The sequence below is a fragment of the Panthera uncia genome, chromosome D1 (genome assembly GCF_023721935.1).
Source record: "Panthera uncia isolate 11264 chromosome D1, Puncia_PCG_1.0, whole genome shotgun sequence".
NCBI classification, from domain to species: Eukaryota; Metazoa; Chordata; class Mammalia; order Carnivora; family Felidae; genus Panthera; species Panthera uncia.
This window is the reverse complement of record NC_064808.1, coordinates 7,291,254-7,306,334: the sequence shown is the minus strand read 5'-3', so window position 1 is coordinate 7,306,334 and position 15,081 is coordinate 7,291,254. Positions and strand designations below refer to the sequence as shown.

General features: G+C 50.6%; 1 protein-coding gene across 8 annotated transcripts in view; it reads left to right on the top strand.

Annotated features, from left to right (window-relative positions):
* MARK2 (microtubule affinity regulating kinase 2) overlaps positions 1 to 15,081 on the top strand; it is a 56,468-nt gene that overhangs the window by 15,801 nt on the left and 25,586 nt on the right. The window lies entirely within an intron of this gene.

Here is a 15,081-nt window from a genome sequence, read left to right as displayed (position 1 = left end):
AGTGCAGAGTCTGGGATTCTCTCTCCCTCCCTCTCTGCCTCCCCCCTCCCACGCCCTTCCCGCCCCCCCCTCCCCCCCACCGGCACATGTGCACACACTATCTCAAAATATTTTTTGCAGGGTGCCTGGGTGGCTCAGTCGGTTAGTGTCAGATGTTGGCTTAGGTCATGATCTTGCAGTTCGTGGGTTCGAGCCCCACCTCGGGCTCTGTGCTGACAGCTCAGCCTGGAGCCTGCTTCGGATTCTGTGTCTCTCTCTCTCTCTCTCTCTCTCTCTCTCTCCCCCTCCCCCACCCCTATCCCCACATTGGGTCTCTCAAAAATAAACGTTAAAAAAAATTTTTTTTTTTTTTAATTTTAAAGTATCTTAAGATTCTCAGCCTTGTTCTTTTGCTTGCACTCACCCTCCAATGTCCATGGAACCTCTGACTTTGGAAGGCTTCCCTTGGGACCGCTAGTGGTAGACCTTTGGGCCTCCTCTCATAGTTACTTGTACCAGCTTTAAGCAAATCTTTTTAAATTCATCTCATTTGTTCAGAATCACTTCTCATCGGGTCATTAAAAAACACTGTTTAATCAGGTGCTTAACTTATATCAATTTGAGTCTACAGATAGACTTGCGGGATTATAGCTCCATTCCCCATCACTCAGCAGTCCCATAATCCTCTGCTTTTTACACAAAGCTTATTTCTTTTCAGATTCACATGTGGCTTTCATTCCAATTCCAGAATTGAACTTGATGTGCTTTTCTCTCTCTCTTCGGCCGCTGGTCTGTATAGAAGATAGACTTTTGCTTTCAAAGGAGATTTGTTCACTCTATTAGCTAAGGCAGCGACTCAGTAACGGTGCCTCTTGGACGGCCCTCTAGTACATTAGTCTTCCAAGTGGTTGGGGAACTCTCAAAGGGAATGGACTGAGTACTTGAAGGGTCGACCACCCCTGCCCGTTGTCACTCACGGGGCACGGTCTGCTCTGAGGCTGGCGTCGTTAGCTGTAGACATAATAATAGCCTGTACGTATTGAACACTTACTTTGTCCCAGACGCTCGTTTAGCTGTTTTACATTGATTAACTCATTTAGTCTTTGTGAGATGGTGGGTCTTAGTGAGGAAATAGAGGAAATAGAGGTGAGGAAATAGAGGCCCAGAAATGTTGAATAGCTTGTCTGTTACAAACCCAAGTGGTCCAGAGGGCATCAGTGTCAGAGCAAGACTTTCTTAACTGTGGCAAATCCTTTGGTTCTGTTTTCAGCCGTGTCCAGGCGGTAGGAGATAGATAGATACCTTAGGATTCGCTCCTAGTCAGCATGGAGCCGGCTTAAGAGTTAGTTGTTCCTTCCTGCCCTTCGTGGCCCTAGGGGTACAGACGCAGCTGGCCAGGCTCACCTCCCCTGGCGTACAAGAGCTATGGGAAACTTTTTTAAAAACTTTATTGTTTAACCCTCGCTTCTGATTGCCCTCTTTATCTCTTCTCATCTTCCGGAATTTCAAGAACCGTTTTTAGAAAAGCCAGAATTTTGAGACCTAAAATGAGTAACTAACAAGTAAGTACTGAGCTCGTAGCATGGGACGGCTTTGATTCCTAGATTTGACTGCCCTACTCCGTAGCACCCATGAAACGCTGGGATCCCAGAATGCTCTTTGTATGCGCTCCCACACCCCTGCTCCCCCCAGAAAGAAAAAAGCTGTTGTGCATGGATATTAACCGTGTACATTTTATCGCGAAAATAACGTTCTCCCTTTACAACCGTCTACGTGCCGCTTACACAGAGGCCCGGAGCCACTCGCTTTTAGCCTTGACTGCCAAGGGCACCGAGCACCGTAGCTGGTAGTACCAGGCCGCTGTGTGCATTTGGGACGTGCCAGTGCAATCCTGGGAGCTGAGCTCTGGCAGTCCTGCCGTGCCTCTTTATCCCACTGCTTGTTTTATATGCCACTGCTTCCTGTTTGCTTTTGTTCGGTCTTCGTCTGGCTCCCTCCTCTCTCCTGAGGCTAGTGCCCACAGCTTTGCTTCTGGATCTCCGGGACCTGTGCTGGTTCTTAGAGCGACTGCTCTGTGCCCCTCTGTGGAATTTAGTTCGCTTGAGTTTATGCGTTTATGGTTTGATTCACTTGCTTGTCTCCCCCGGACAGCAGTGCCTTTTCTTTTAACAGTAGTGCCTGTCAGACGTTTTGAGGTTTCTTAGCAAAGTGCTGAAATTTTAAGGCTATTTTAAGATGCCAGCGTGGGGTGAGTAAAGTGGCCGCCGCTGTCCTTACCCACTTGTGCCCCTCTTGCTGCCCTAGCAGAGAAAGAGAGGGAGTCCGACCAGGAGTGTATTTGTGTTCAGACCTCATTCACTTCTCCAAGACCACGGTTGCGTGCCATTTCTAAATTACTTTCTTTTGTTACGGGGTAAAACCAAGGTCCACGTAAATGACTTCAAGAAGCAAAGCCTGTCAGCTTTCTTAGGAGTGGTCTCCCCCTCCCCACATCCCATCTCCAACACATTTTTATCTCTCAGCAGAGGTAGCTGCTGTTCACACACAGGTAGGTATTCTTTAGAGAGTGCATGGCAGTGTTTTCTTGCTAATAGAAAAGCTGTCGTAATGGGTTAGGTCCATAGGGGCTCGGCCTTTCTATACTTGTATTCCCAGGAAGAAAAATCTCTACCTTAATTACCACATCACACTGGCAGAGAGGTGTGGCTGCTAATTGATTAGATGACAGTCCTTTGCATTGATGCGGAACGTTAGGGTGGTTGGGTTTCGTTTTGTTTTTAAATAAACAAATAGATTTGAGCTAGGTAAGTTTATTTGGGAGAGATGAAGTCCTGAGAAGGGATTTCCCTTTATGAATCTCGCGTGTTTAGTGCCATTTCTATGTCCCTATTTTCTAACCTGGTAGTAAGCACTAAGTTGGCTTTTCTTGCCATTTTGGGGCACGTGGGGAATATGTCTTTTCCTCCCCTGTATCTCCGGCATGCTCCCTTTCTGCTGGGTAGAACCAGATTCCTTTATTTGGTTTGCTTTTCCTTCCCTCCTGTCTTGGAATGGTTGAACTCTATTCTGAAATATATTTTTAAGATAGCGTCTAAAAGCAAACACCCTGCCTTCCTTGAAACCACAGAAACTGCTTGTGAAACAGCCGACAGGGCCAACTGCCAAGTCTGCACTGTTAACCCACCCTGATGACAAATGTCAGACACTGATGGCACACCGTAGTCATGACTGGTGTGAGGGTTTGCTCAGTAATAAATGTGTAGGTGCTGAGCTCCCGGTTTCACATCCAGAATGCCCACATAATAATATTCTTCATGGTGAACCATTCCGGGAGAGTCCTGTGTAGCTAATCTGCTGTCTACTCTACAGGAAAGGTTTAAAAAAAATTTTTGTTTAATGTTTTTTATTTATTTTTGAGACAGAGACAGAGCATGAGCAGGGGAGGGGCAGAGAGAGAGGGAGGCACAGAATCTGAAGCAGGCTCCGGGCTCCAAGCTGTCAGCCCAGAGCCCCACGCGGGTCTCCAACTCATGGACTGAGATCGTGACCTGAGCCGAAGTCGGACGCTTAACCAACTGAGCCACCCAGGTGCCCTTTTTTAAAAAAAATTTTTTTTTCTTTTAATGTTCATACAGGAAAGGTTTTAAACAAACCAATTCCCATTCCTCCTCACCTACTTTTTTTTTTTTTTTTTTTTTTTAATTTCAGGAAGTGATTTTCTTTTGAGGTGATTTGGACCAAGCTTCTTACCAGCTTTTCCCATTTTTAAGTTAGAACTGGCTTTAGAATTGTTTTTCCCCGCAGTGGAGGAGAACTTGGGCCTTAATCTTTATCCCCAGGCCCTGAAATGACTGACTTCTGTTTTTTGTTTATTTGTCGGTTTGTTTGTTTGATGGCATAGAATTTTCTCTGTCTAGGGAATTTTCTTTCTTTTCTTTTTTCCTTTTAATTTTTATTTAAATTTTAATTAGTTGACATACAATGCAGTATTGGCTTCAGGAGTAGAATTCAGTGATTCATCACTTAGGAAATTTTATTTCTTTACAAGTACTTTCAGGAATGAGTATTTGTTCCTCCCTATTATCTTCCTAAAGAGCTCTGAAACCTCTGGGAGCCTGATAGGCGAGAATACAATTTGAAAACTGGCATCCGGACACCTGGGTGGCTCAGTTGGTTAAGTATCTGACTTCTGATTTTGGTTCAGGTCATGATCTCATGGTTTGTGGGATCGAGCCCCATGTCAGGCTCTATGCTGACAGTGCAGAGCCTGCTGGAGATCCTCCCTGTCTCCCTCTCTCCCTCTCTCCCTTCCCCCCCCCTCTGCTCACTTGCTCTCTATCTCTCAAAATCAATACATAAATATTAAAAAGAAAACAGTATCAGCGTGCATTGAGCTATAGCACTGATTGAGTGGGAGGGGAGATCAGGCTTGACAACCAACAATTGACAAATAAAAGGAAAAATATTTAAAGTGCTCCCTGTTCACAGCACTGTCACGGGGGTTCTAGATGCAGAGCTCGAGGAATCCTTTCCAGGTCTTCCCCAAGAGCACCCTCTTTTGTCCTTTTGTTAGGGGTTTATTCTGACTTCATTTCCATGACCTGAGTCCTGAGCAGCTTTTTTGACTTTATGTTTAAGCTCTCTTCCCACATCACCTTTGCTTGTCTGTTAGGCCTGCCCCTAGTTTCGAGACGGGGAGGAGACCAGGGAGGCTAAATGGTTTATTCTTCAGTGAGTCTCGCCGGGTTGGCTTCCTCTGAATGCCAGCATCGCATGACTCCCCACAGTTGACTCAGTGGGGGTGCATCCCCATTCGCTGAAGCCCCAGGGTTTAGATACATCCTGGCAGAACTCGTGAGCCTCGCTAGAAGTGAGACCTGGGATCTTCAGATCTCTCCACCCGTGGTTCTTCTGAAGGAAAAAAACAAAAACAAAAGTCACAGACTTCTAGTAAATTGGAGGGATTAGGTGGACTATTAACTTTAGTTCTTGGGTTTGGTCCCACCTTGGACTGTGATTTGTGTTTTTTATCTCTCCTACTAGATAATCAGCTCTTTTGAAATCTGAGCTGTTTTTATCCTTTTCTGTGTACCCTCTTCCCCCAGAGTCTTGGAGTGCTTCGTGCAAGGTCACCTCTCAATTACTTGTGAAATAAAAAGTCAGAAAAATTATAAAATGGGCATTATTTACTTACAGCGACCCTTGGGAGCTTGTGTCCGTACTGATCTGTAAATCCGACCTCTCTCTGTCTGGTTTTTGGACACGGAAGTCACAAGTCTTCATTTGTGTCTTAGTAGGTGTAATAATGACTACAGAGAACAACTTTTTCGGGACGAGGGGATGAGGAGAAAAGTTAACTCTGTTACTGGGTTGTGTTAAGAACCCAGAGAGGAAAGCGCATGGGGAGAACCTGCTGCCGAGGAAACCCTGTCTGGCTTCCTGAAGCAGGGACCAGAGCCAGGAAGCAGGCCCTCCTGGCTTTGGGGGAGCTCCGTTCTTGCCTCTGACACACAGCATCTCTGGCTACATAGGGGCTTCTGGTTCAGTTGGCCTCATCCTTCCCTCTTTTGGATGGTTGAACAGAGAGAGGTACACTGAGTGTTGGGGATCTTGTCCAGAGTTGGACAGGTCATGCGGTCTGTATCAGAAGGCTGGAGTTATTTATAGTGGGAGAAAAGCGCAGGAGCGTGGCACAGGAAGAACTCATTTCACACCACCTCAGCGCCTGGTGATGATGAGAACCCAGATTTGTCTTTGAGCGTCTCAGGGCAGATCAGTTGCTTTTCTGAATTGACCAAGAGCTATGCCATCCGGGGCAGTGTTTTCCAGGACCGATGTGGGCAGGGCAAGGATGACATGGTGGAAGGCCGTTTTCTCCTCTCTTCTTGGTTCCCTGGTCTTGGTGACTCAGTGTGGGATCTCCACCTGACTTCTGAATCTTCTGTTTTGGAGCCCCTGCCCAAGGCCCCAGCCGCGCAGGGTGGTGGCATCTGGACCTGCTCGACCGGTCTGCTTGGCCCCCCCTCCCCCTCCCCTTCCTCTGGGCTGGGAGGCTGAAACCGCTGCCTGGGGGCTTTGCCAAGCCAGTTTCTCCTCATGGGTCGCCTGCCCTGGCAGTCAGGTGGGGAGCTCCCACCCAGGAGCTCCCAGAGGAGTCAGGCTACTGGGGAATCGGGCCGCAGGGTGGGGGAAGGGGGTGCCACACACCTACCAGCATTGTGTCTCCTCGGCACTGCTCACACCCAGTGTGCAGGGCCCTGGGGCCTGCTGGAAATAGACTCTGTGTCATGGTGCCTTTCCCTGTGCCTTGTAGCCACGCTCCTGGTAGGCAAAGAGGCTGGGAGGGTTGAGGAGCTTGTAAATCGTGGGTAAATGAAGTCTAGGGGGAGGGAGAGGGTCCTTCCCTAGGGCACGCTATGTTTCTAAGTCTGGGGGAGTCACCTGGGTTAACTTGAATTTGTTTTCAGCCCTAGGCAGGAGACATTGTCCAGTGCATGAGCCTGGTGTCCAAGGCGTATTAGATGAGGTTGACTTACGGAGCCAGACTGAGGTAGCTTGAGCCGATATAAGCCAGGGTCAGGATGTGGTCTTCGGGATGTGCGGACCATGCCCACTTCCTGCTGCAGTCTCAGGGATGGGGCTGGAAGGCCTACGAGCACAGAGGCACCGAAAGCCCTCAGGCCTCCACAGGCCAGACCCTCCTTTTATAAGTGGGGGGAACACAAATCCCAAGAGGGTGAATGACTCACTCAGGGTGATATCATTTGTTTGCGGGGGGGCCGCGTCTAGGGTCACCGTCCCGGGGACCTTGGCAGTATACCCACGTCGCTTCTGCTTCAGAGGCATTCCTGTGGAAGGCCTGTGTAGGGGCCAACCTGCAGACCTCCTGGCGGAAGGGAGGCCGGGAAAGGACAAGTGGAAGGGCAGCAGGCCCCGGCTCCACACACCGGAGATGAGTTCTGAAATCCTGCCAGAGACTTTGGCCACAGAGGTGCCAGAAGGCCGCAGGGAATGGATTTAAAGCAACGGGCACCAGCATTATAGTCCTGACCCGGGTTGGAGCCCAGGTGTGCTAAGAGCTATCAGGTCAGGAGACTCCGGAAAAAGCGGGAGGACCCTGACCCTGACTTTTCCTCGTGAATCAGGAAGGCATTTACGGAGAGCCTGTTAGGTCCCGGGTATGCCTAGGCACCGAGGACACAGAAATGACCCCAGTCCTGGAATTTCCCCCTCAGGCCGCTCTCTCAGCCTTGCGAAACCGAACAAGGCAGCCACCAAGAGTTGTGAAGTAGGCCCTTCCCCAAGCAGTGAAGTCCTTGCACCAAGAGGCTTGAAGTTCTGTGACAGGGACCTTGTGAAGTCAGAGGCATGGAGCAGGGAAAGCTCTGGAAGTGATGTCTGAGCCGAGGCTGACCAGGAAGAAGAATGGGAGTGGATGATGGATGGAAAGTGTCCCAGGCGGTGGGAGGCTGTAGCAAAGGCCTGGAGGTCTGAGAGAACATTCTACATTTGAAGACCGTTGGCTGGAGCCCCGAGTGAGACTCTAGGAAGGGACGAGGGCCAGGCTGGAGCTGCAGGTAGGGAAAGGGAGCCAGCCAGCTCATTATGCAGCCGAAGGAAAAATCCAGAAACCGTGTGGGTCTAGTCTGAAAATCAGTTGTATGTATATACATACGTATACATACGTAGGCATTTTACACACATGTATACACACACATACGTGTGCACGCAGATACATAATTATTAGTCATGTGCGTATAAGGGGTACTTTGAAAATGAAGCTGTCACTTCCTGTTGCCAGTGCTGGGTGCCCTGCTGAGATTACGGCTGGCTCCCCCCACCCCATGTTGTAGAGGGAGAGACTGGACTGGTGTTTTTATGTGCTGGTGCGGGTGGAGAGGAGGCTGAGGCTGTAGCCCTGGTGGGATGACTCTGGCTTTGACTTCGGAGCAGGCTGGCCAAGGACACTTGGAGCTTCTTCAGGCCCTGGGGTCAGGACCGATTTCCCTTTTCTTTGGGGGGAATGACTCACGGGCCATCGCTGCCACCCGAGGTTCTGCAGGCTTTCCTGAGGCTGCCTACGTCAGCCAGTGGGCCAGTGTTGAGAAAGAGGAAGTACCTGGTGGTTGTCCCTCCTGCCTCCTATTTCTGTCGCTAAACAGCACCTCTTCGTGGCAGCCTTGTGCTCCGCTCCGGCGAAGGAGGAGCTCTTCCCTCCCTGTGGGAGGGGCTGTCATCCGTGGCTTCTGCTCTACCCTTGGCCACAGATCAGCTTGTACTACGCAGCCAGGGACAGTCCACTCCCTTTCTGCCTGTCGTCAAGTGCTCGAGTGGGAGACCTTAACTTACAAAGTTGTAGAAATGGCCGTGCTCCAGACTGCAGGGTTCAAGGCACAGCCGGGGAAGCGTGTGAAAATTGACCTAAGGTTAGAGCTTGGTGGGCTGTCCGCCTCGAAGGTGTCATGGGGCAGCGTTTTGCTTCTGACCACATATGGACACTGCCCTGCAGACAGCTGGGCTGTCCCCTCTCCTGCCAGGGAGTGAGTTTTGTTCCAGTGCCAACCTGGCTTTTACTGTTTCCCCTCCTGTCTTTCCCCAGGGACCATGAACCTGCCCACCCCCTGTTATGTTCTAGTTCTGATGGGAGTACCATTCAAAGTTCTTGGCAGGAGACCAATTCACTTCTACCCGTGTTGGTTTCCCCTCCTTTTCCCAGTGTGTTTGATGTGCACGTTCCCCAAAGTTCCTTCTGCAGCTGGTTGGCTCTGTAGTACCCAGAGATTGGAGCCTGCCCGCGGGGGCAACTCCGCTGCTTCGCTCCCTGGTTTTAGGGGCGGGGCTTGAAAATAAAGGATCATACTCTCCCTCCTCTCCCTCCTCTTCCTCCTCTCCCTCCTCTTCCTCCTATTCCCCCTCCTCCCCCTCCTCCCCCTCCTCCCCCTCCCCCGTCCCACCCCCAACACTGCCAAGCAAACTGGAGTGACCGGCTCAGAGGCTCCCAGCAGCCTCCAAGCGGGACTGAGCCCGGCTCATCGCCCCACATGACGGCAGCTATCTGGAGAAAGATTGATGCACGTGTGAGTATGTGAACTCTGGAGCACATTACCATCTCCGGCCGGCTCTCTGTGGCAGGTGTGGACTCACTCTGGGGTTAGGGAGACCAGGACTCCTTAAGAGGAGATGGTGACCCAGCCAGGGGTGTGTCTACCCAAGGCCCACCCCTTTATCTAACACATGGGGAAATGGAAAGTACTTCTGAACACCCCAGCTCTCCAGAAGAGCTTGATGGATGGTTCGGGGAGGCTATTCTTGGAATCCCTTGCAGCACAATATCCCTCTTTTCCCTGAGCCAGGTTTCTTAGTTCCTAAGCTGGACAACTACCTTCAGTTTTCGTAGGAGGGGTGTATCTTCCCTGACCTCGGCACGATTGTGAGCGGAAGGTTAGGAACGGTAGCTGCTCTCCCAAATGGAAACATCTTCTTGCTGCTGAGGCTCAAGTGCCTGAGGCAGAGACCGGACCAGAGTAGCCCAGGCTTGCCGAGAGGGGAGGATTGGTTATTTAGGGGCTGTGACAAATGGCTTTGGAGAGGAGCAAGGGAGAGAGAATCTCCTTTCGCAGCGCTTCTCTGCAGCATTGCTGTCCAGAGTTTAGACTGCCTGGAGCCACAGGCTCAGGTGCTGACGGCTCTCCCCTCCTCCTTTCTGTGTCTTGCGGCTAGTGCTATCATTGTCAAGTTGACCCTCTGATTACGGAGGATGATCCCAATATGGTCCCCCGGCTCCCTGCTGCCTGAGCCCCTCTGCCCTGGAGCTGTACCTAATTTGTCTTCAAATTCTGACTTTGAGTGGGGCAAGAAATGGAAGAAATGGTCATAGGAAGTTGTGTTTGGGTGGTTTGACTTCTGATTGGGCTTTAGGCATCTGAAAACTGAGTGCTTTTTTAATCCAGATTTCCCTTCGAAACCTCTCTCTGTGCACAAACCCTATACCTCAGACAATTCTTGGCGGGCCAGAAAGGCTTTGCTTGGATATGAATTTAGTGTGGGGGTCTTCCCGGGGTCCCGTGTTGTCCATCCCTCTAGTCTCTCCCACTGCCCACCCCCCCAATAACATTAACCTTTCATGTAAAGAACGTTGGAAAAATTGAGTACTGTCTCAAGGTCACTGGATCATAAGTGGCATTTGGCATAGTTAGCTGGTTTGGTGTTTGGTGAGAGATTTCTGCTTTATATTTGAGCAAAAGATTTCTTGGCGGGAGGCCTCTACGCTGTGTTGCCAGTGCTCGCTTGCCCTGTGTACAGGGTTTGCCCCCTTCCCTCCCCTGACGGGTCGTTTTAATCCTCTTGCCTATAAACAAGTGCAGTTTTCAGAACGTGTGTGGGGCCAACTCACATGACCTTGGTTATCTCCTCATGGGGTAACCAGCATCAGCTTTAGATACCATGGTCACTTGACGTGGCAGAGCAGAGCTGTCAGTAAAGAGGTGGAGACGCCAGGAGGACGCCTGGGTTGGCCGGGGAAGGTAGGGTGGTGTCCCCGTCCCCCCCCCCCCCCCGCCCTTACTCAGTTTTGCTTTCTGCGGTTTCAGTAGCCCCTGGTCACCCTCGGTCCAGAAGCAGATGATCTTCTGACCTATCGTCGGAAGCTCAGTAGTAGCCTAACCCTGTGTCACAATGTCTACATCCTTCACCTCATTTCGTCTCACCACGTAGGCATTGTATCATCTCACATCCTGACAAGAAGGGGGAATACAGCACAGGAAGATATTTGGAGAGAGCACATTCACATGACTTCTATTACAGTATACTGTTTAAATTGTTTCTTTTTATGATTAGTTATTGTTGTCAGCCTCTTACTGTGCTTAGTTTATAAATCAAACTTACCATAGGTGTGCATGTATAGGAAAATTCACAGTATATGGTTGACCCTTCAACAGCATAGGTGTTAAGGGTACTGACCCCCACAGAGTCAAATCTGTATGTAATTTTTTGACTCTCCCAGAACTTAACTACCTGCAGCCTACTGTTGACCTTACTGATTGTATGAACAGTTGATTAACCCATATTTTGTATGTTTTATATGTAATATAGCGTATTTTTTTTTTTAACGTTTATTTATTTATTTATTTATTTTGAGAAGAGAGAGACAGAGCATGAGCGGGGGAGGAGAGAGAAAGAGGGAGACACAGAATCCGAAATAGGCTCCAGGCTTCGAGCTGTCAGCACAGAGCCCGACGCGGGGCTCAAACTCAGCGACAGCGAGATCGTGACCTGAGCCGAAGTCGGACGCTTAACCAACTGAGCCACCCAGGCGCCCCAAGTGTATTCTTAACAGTAAACTGGAGAAAACAAAATGTCACTAAGAAAGTCATAAGAAAAGGGCACCCGGATGTCTCAGTCGGTGAAGCGTCCAGCTCTTGATTTCGGTTCAGGTCATGATCTTGTGGGTTCGTGAGTTTGGAGTTCCTTGCAGCAAGGAGCCTGCTTGGGATTCTCTCTCTTCCTCTCCCTCTGTCCCTCCCCCTCCCCCAACGTGTGCACCTGCGTGCTCTGGTGCACACCTGCGTGCTTTCATGGGCACACACTGTGTCTCTCTCAAGATAAATAAGTCAAAAGAAGAAAAAATACATAGTAAATACTGTACTGTGTCAGAAAAAAATCCGTGTATAAATGGACCCGCGCAGTTCAAGGCTCAGCTGTATGTAGGGTCTGGTACTGTCTGTAGCTTCAGGCATCTACTGGGGGTCCTGGAGTATATCCCCCATGGATGAGCAGAGACTGCTGTCGGGGGGGGGGTGTGATTCCTTAGTGGGGAGCAGTAGGAAGAGTCCAGTCCCGTGGGGCAAGAGTGAGAAGCAGTTTCGTTCCTTCTTGCTTTTACTGTTCCTGAATTCCTACTTCTGGTGTCTCATTTATCTTTCTCCTGTATCTCAAATCCTGGCTGCGGGGGGCCCCCGGACACGCAGCTGTTTCAGGAAGCTGCCCCTGAGACAGATGCATGCTCCTTCATGGATACAGAACCCGGCACCGAAAATCCCATCTTCCCAAACAGTGATTTTGTTGTGTTGTGCGAAGGACAGCTGGTGGTGGGAGCCTGGCCGCCACAGAAGGCCGCCGAGCCTCTGAGCCAGAGGCGCCCAGGAGCCGGGGTGCAGCTGCATTTTCACCGCGGCCACCCCCCACCCCCCACCCGCCCCGTGCAGGTCTCCCTCGCCTCACTCCTGAAGAGGCAGCACTCCTCAGTGCGTAGCAGGGACTCTGGCCACACTGTGTGTGAGTTGTGTCTGTTTCTTAAATATCTGTCCCCTTTCTCCTTGTGACTCTTGACTTGCAGAGGTTCATGTATCTGGAAAATTTAGGGAACATTGCTGACATCGTATACCTCGGGAATCGTGGGATATACTCTGGATCTTCCTAGGGTGGGATCTGTGTGTTGAATATGCTTCTTACCAGGGGAGAGCAGAGTGGCCTTTTATGGAAGGGATAAAACAGTTAGCTGCTGGAGCCTTCGCTGGCTCTGCCAGAAAAACCCAAGTCCAAGTCCAGGCCGTGCCAACAGATGACCAGAACGTGGTCTTCATCTCAAGAGCTCTCCCGGGCCAGTTCGGAAAGATCTATCTCTTTTTGGAGATAGAGAGCATTTTTGATGAACACTGGGTAAAGAAGTTAAAGCCAAAACTCCTATCTTTTTCTGGTAACTGACAGAGTAAGTTGAGAAAGCATGTGGAATTATAGTAATAATAGCGAGCATGTCGTGAGCATGTGTTACATGCCAGGCATTGTTCTAAGTATTTTGGATGGGGTTCGATATTTCGACAATTCTGACCTCATACCTTTTGTTTTCTCTTGGTAGGAACCCCCTTATGCCTTTGGGGTCTTTGTCTGTGGTGGGTGCATGGATTAGATAGAACAACAGAATGAGCAGCGGTGGCCTCTTGCTGCCCGGCTAGCTTCGTCCGATCGGAGGTATCCTGGGTGGCATTTGCCTCCCAATCTTCAGATCTTTGTTTAGGCCACCGTGCCTGTTGGCAATAGAGCCGCCCTTCGGGATTTGTTGGGGAGGGTCTGTTTGCCTTGGTAGGCACCCTTTCTTCCCTGCCCTCGGTAGGTGAATTCGGAGGTGAAGAGCTAAAGACTTGACTGCTTGCCTCCTTCAGAATAACCAGCATTCTCTTGTCTGCAGTCTGTGCCCGGCAGTGGCCCCTTTCTTCCCCAGCACCACCTGTTAATCGGGGGTGGTTCTAGTTCCCGAGGGCTTCCACCGGCACTGAGCTAATCCGTACCAAAGAGCCCTCCTCCCAGGTTCGTGTCAGAGCTCAGAAAGCTCAGACTCTTTCCTCTCCTCGGACTTTGAAAAGATGAATTAAAGTGTAAAAAAGTGCTTTTTAAGAAGGCACTTGTAATGGATAATGGCTGTCATTTCATTTACTATATATACACTCTGCTCCCTAGGTCAACCCCACCAACTAGGATGCCCTGAGTAGAGCTGCCATTGCCACCAGAGAAGGAGCAGTGTTTGGCTTTAGGGGACACCTGGGCCTAAAGTTACAAGCTGACATATACACAAGCGTCCCTGAGAAACTTTCCAGCCTTCTCCACCTAACTTTATATATATATATTTTATTTTGGGGAGAGCGCGAGCAGCGGAGGGGCGGAGAGAGGGGGACAGAGGATCCAGAGCGGGCTCTGCGCTGACAGGCTGACAGCAGCGAGCCCGATGTGGGGCTTGAACTCATGCACCTCGAGATCGTGACCTGAGCCCACGTCGGACGCTCAACCGACCGAGCCACCCAGGTGCCCAGTCCACCTAACTCTGACAAATGAGTCCTCTTCCAAACATCTGGCCAGCTAGCCAAGGCACCTGCCCAGGTCATGGCCACTTAGTAATAGGGTCCAGCAGTCCCAGGGTTGAGGCCATAGTGGCAGCAGTGGGCCCAGTGACTTTTACAAGAAGTACGTCCCCAGCTTCAGGTGCCAAACAAAGAGACTGTTCTAAAGAACACTGGCCCCTGATGTGTCAAGGGACGGTCCCAGGTTCCCTTTTCTTCTCTCTCCAACTGGAACTGGAAGTTCTCCTATCTGGTCTTTCGTAGTTATCCCTTCTCTCCTAGAAGGCAGTACCCACTCAAAATTCCTTTTGAAACTCCAGCCTCTTTTCTCACCTCTGCCTGGGTTCATTTCGCATTCCCTCCCTCCTACGCAACCATCCCGGATGCTTTGAAGCCCCCTCCGCCAGCTCAGGTCCTCTTGTTTTAGGCCCTCACCCAGGGTTTGAAGGTTACCGAGCCTTGGTTTCTGCTGTCCGTGCTGCTTCTGGGGAGCAAAGATACGTTCCTGGGTCCCGAGGTAGAACTGAGTTAATTTTCCTGTTCCGGACTATGGTTCGCACCTTACATACGGATAACACACAGCTTCAGACACAATGGGGGGCCCTCACAAGCCGGCCTGAGACACAGCCACCATTTGTTCCTTCTCCAAACGAACGGAACTTTTGGTAAGTCGGAGATCCCTTGGCTAACGTGCTGCAGCAGGTTTGTTTGCGTGTGCCTCGTGGAAGCGCTCTCATTCGTTCGTAGTGCTGTCGCACCGTCTATTAGCAAAAGTAAGTTGTCCTTCTGGATATCCAGTGACAAAGACAAAAACACAGACGCCACTTCCCACCCAGAAAGGTGGTCTGAGAGCCACACTCGCTCCCGTGATTGCTCTAAGGGACGAGTGAGCCCAAATTCTTAATTTTAGCTGATTGGACTCCTTGTCAGGAGGCGCCGGAAACAGCTCGGCGGCCCTCACCCGCTTGCGTTCCTGACGGTCTGCTGGAGGAGGAAGATGACGCCTCGGCCTGTGAGCGGGCGCAGCCCGGCGGGGGTTTGGTTTGCTCGTGCAGAGAGCGGCCGGGTGGATTTTTGATGGTCCTGGAAGTGGAACAGCCACACGGCAGCCCGGCCAGGTGGGAACGGTTTTGAGGCGGTGACAGCCTTAGGTGCTTTCTCTTACTTCTTCTCGTGCGTGACCTCTGACCCCTGGCCGTGGTGATTTCTGGGGCAGCAAGCGGCAGCCCGGTGTTTTTTCTGATACTTCCTCCCCCTCCTCCTCCAACACCCT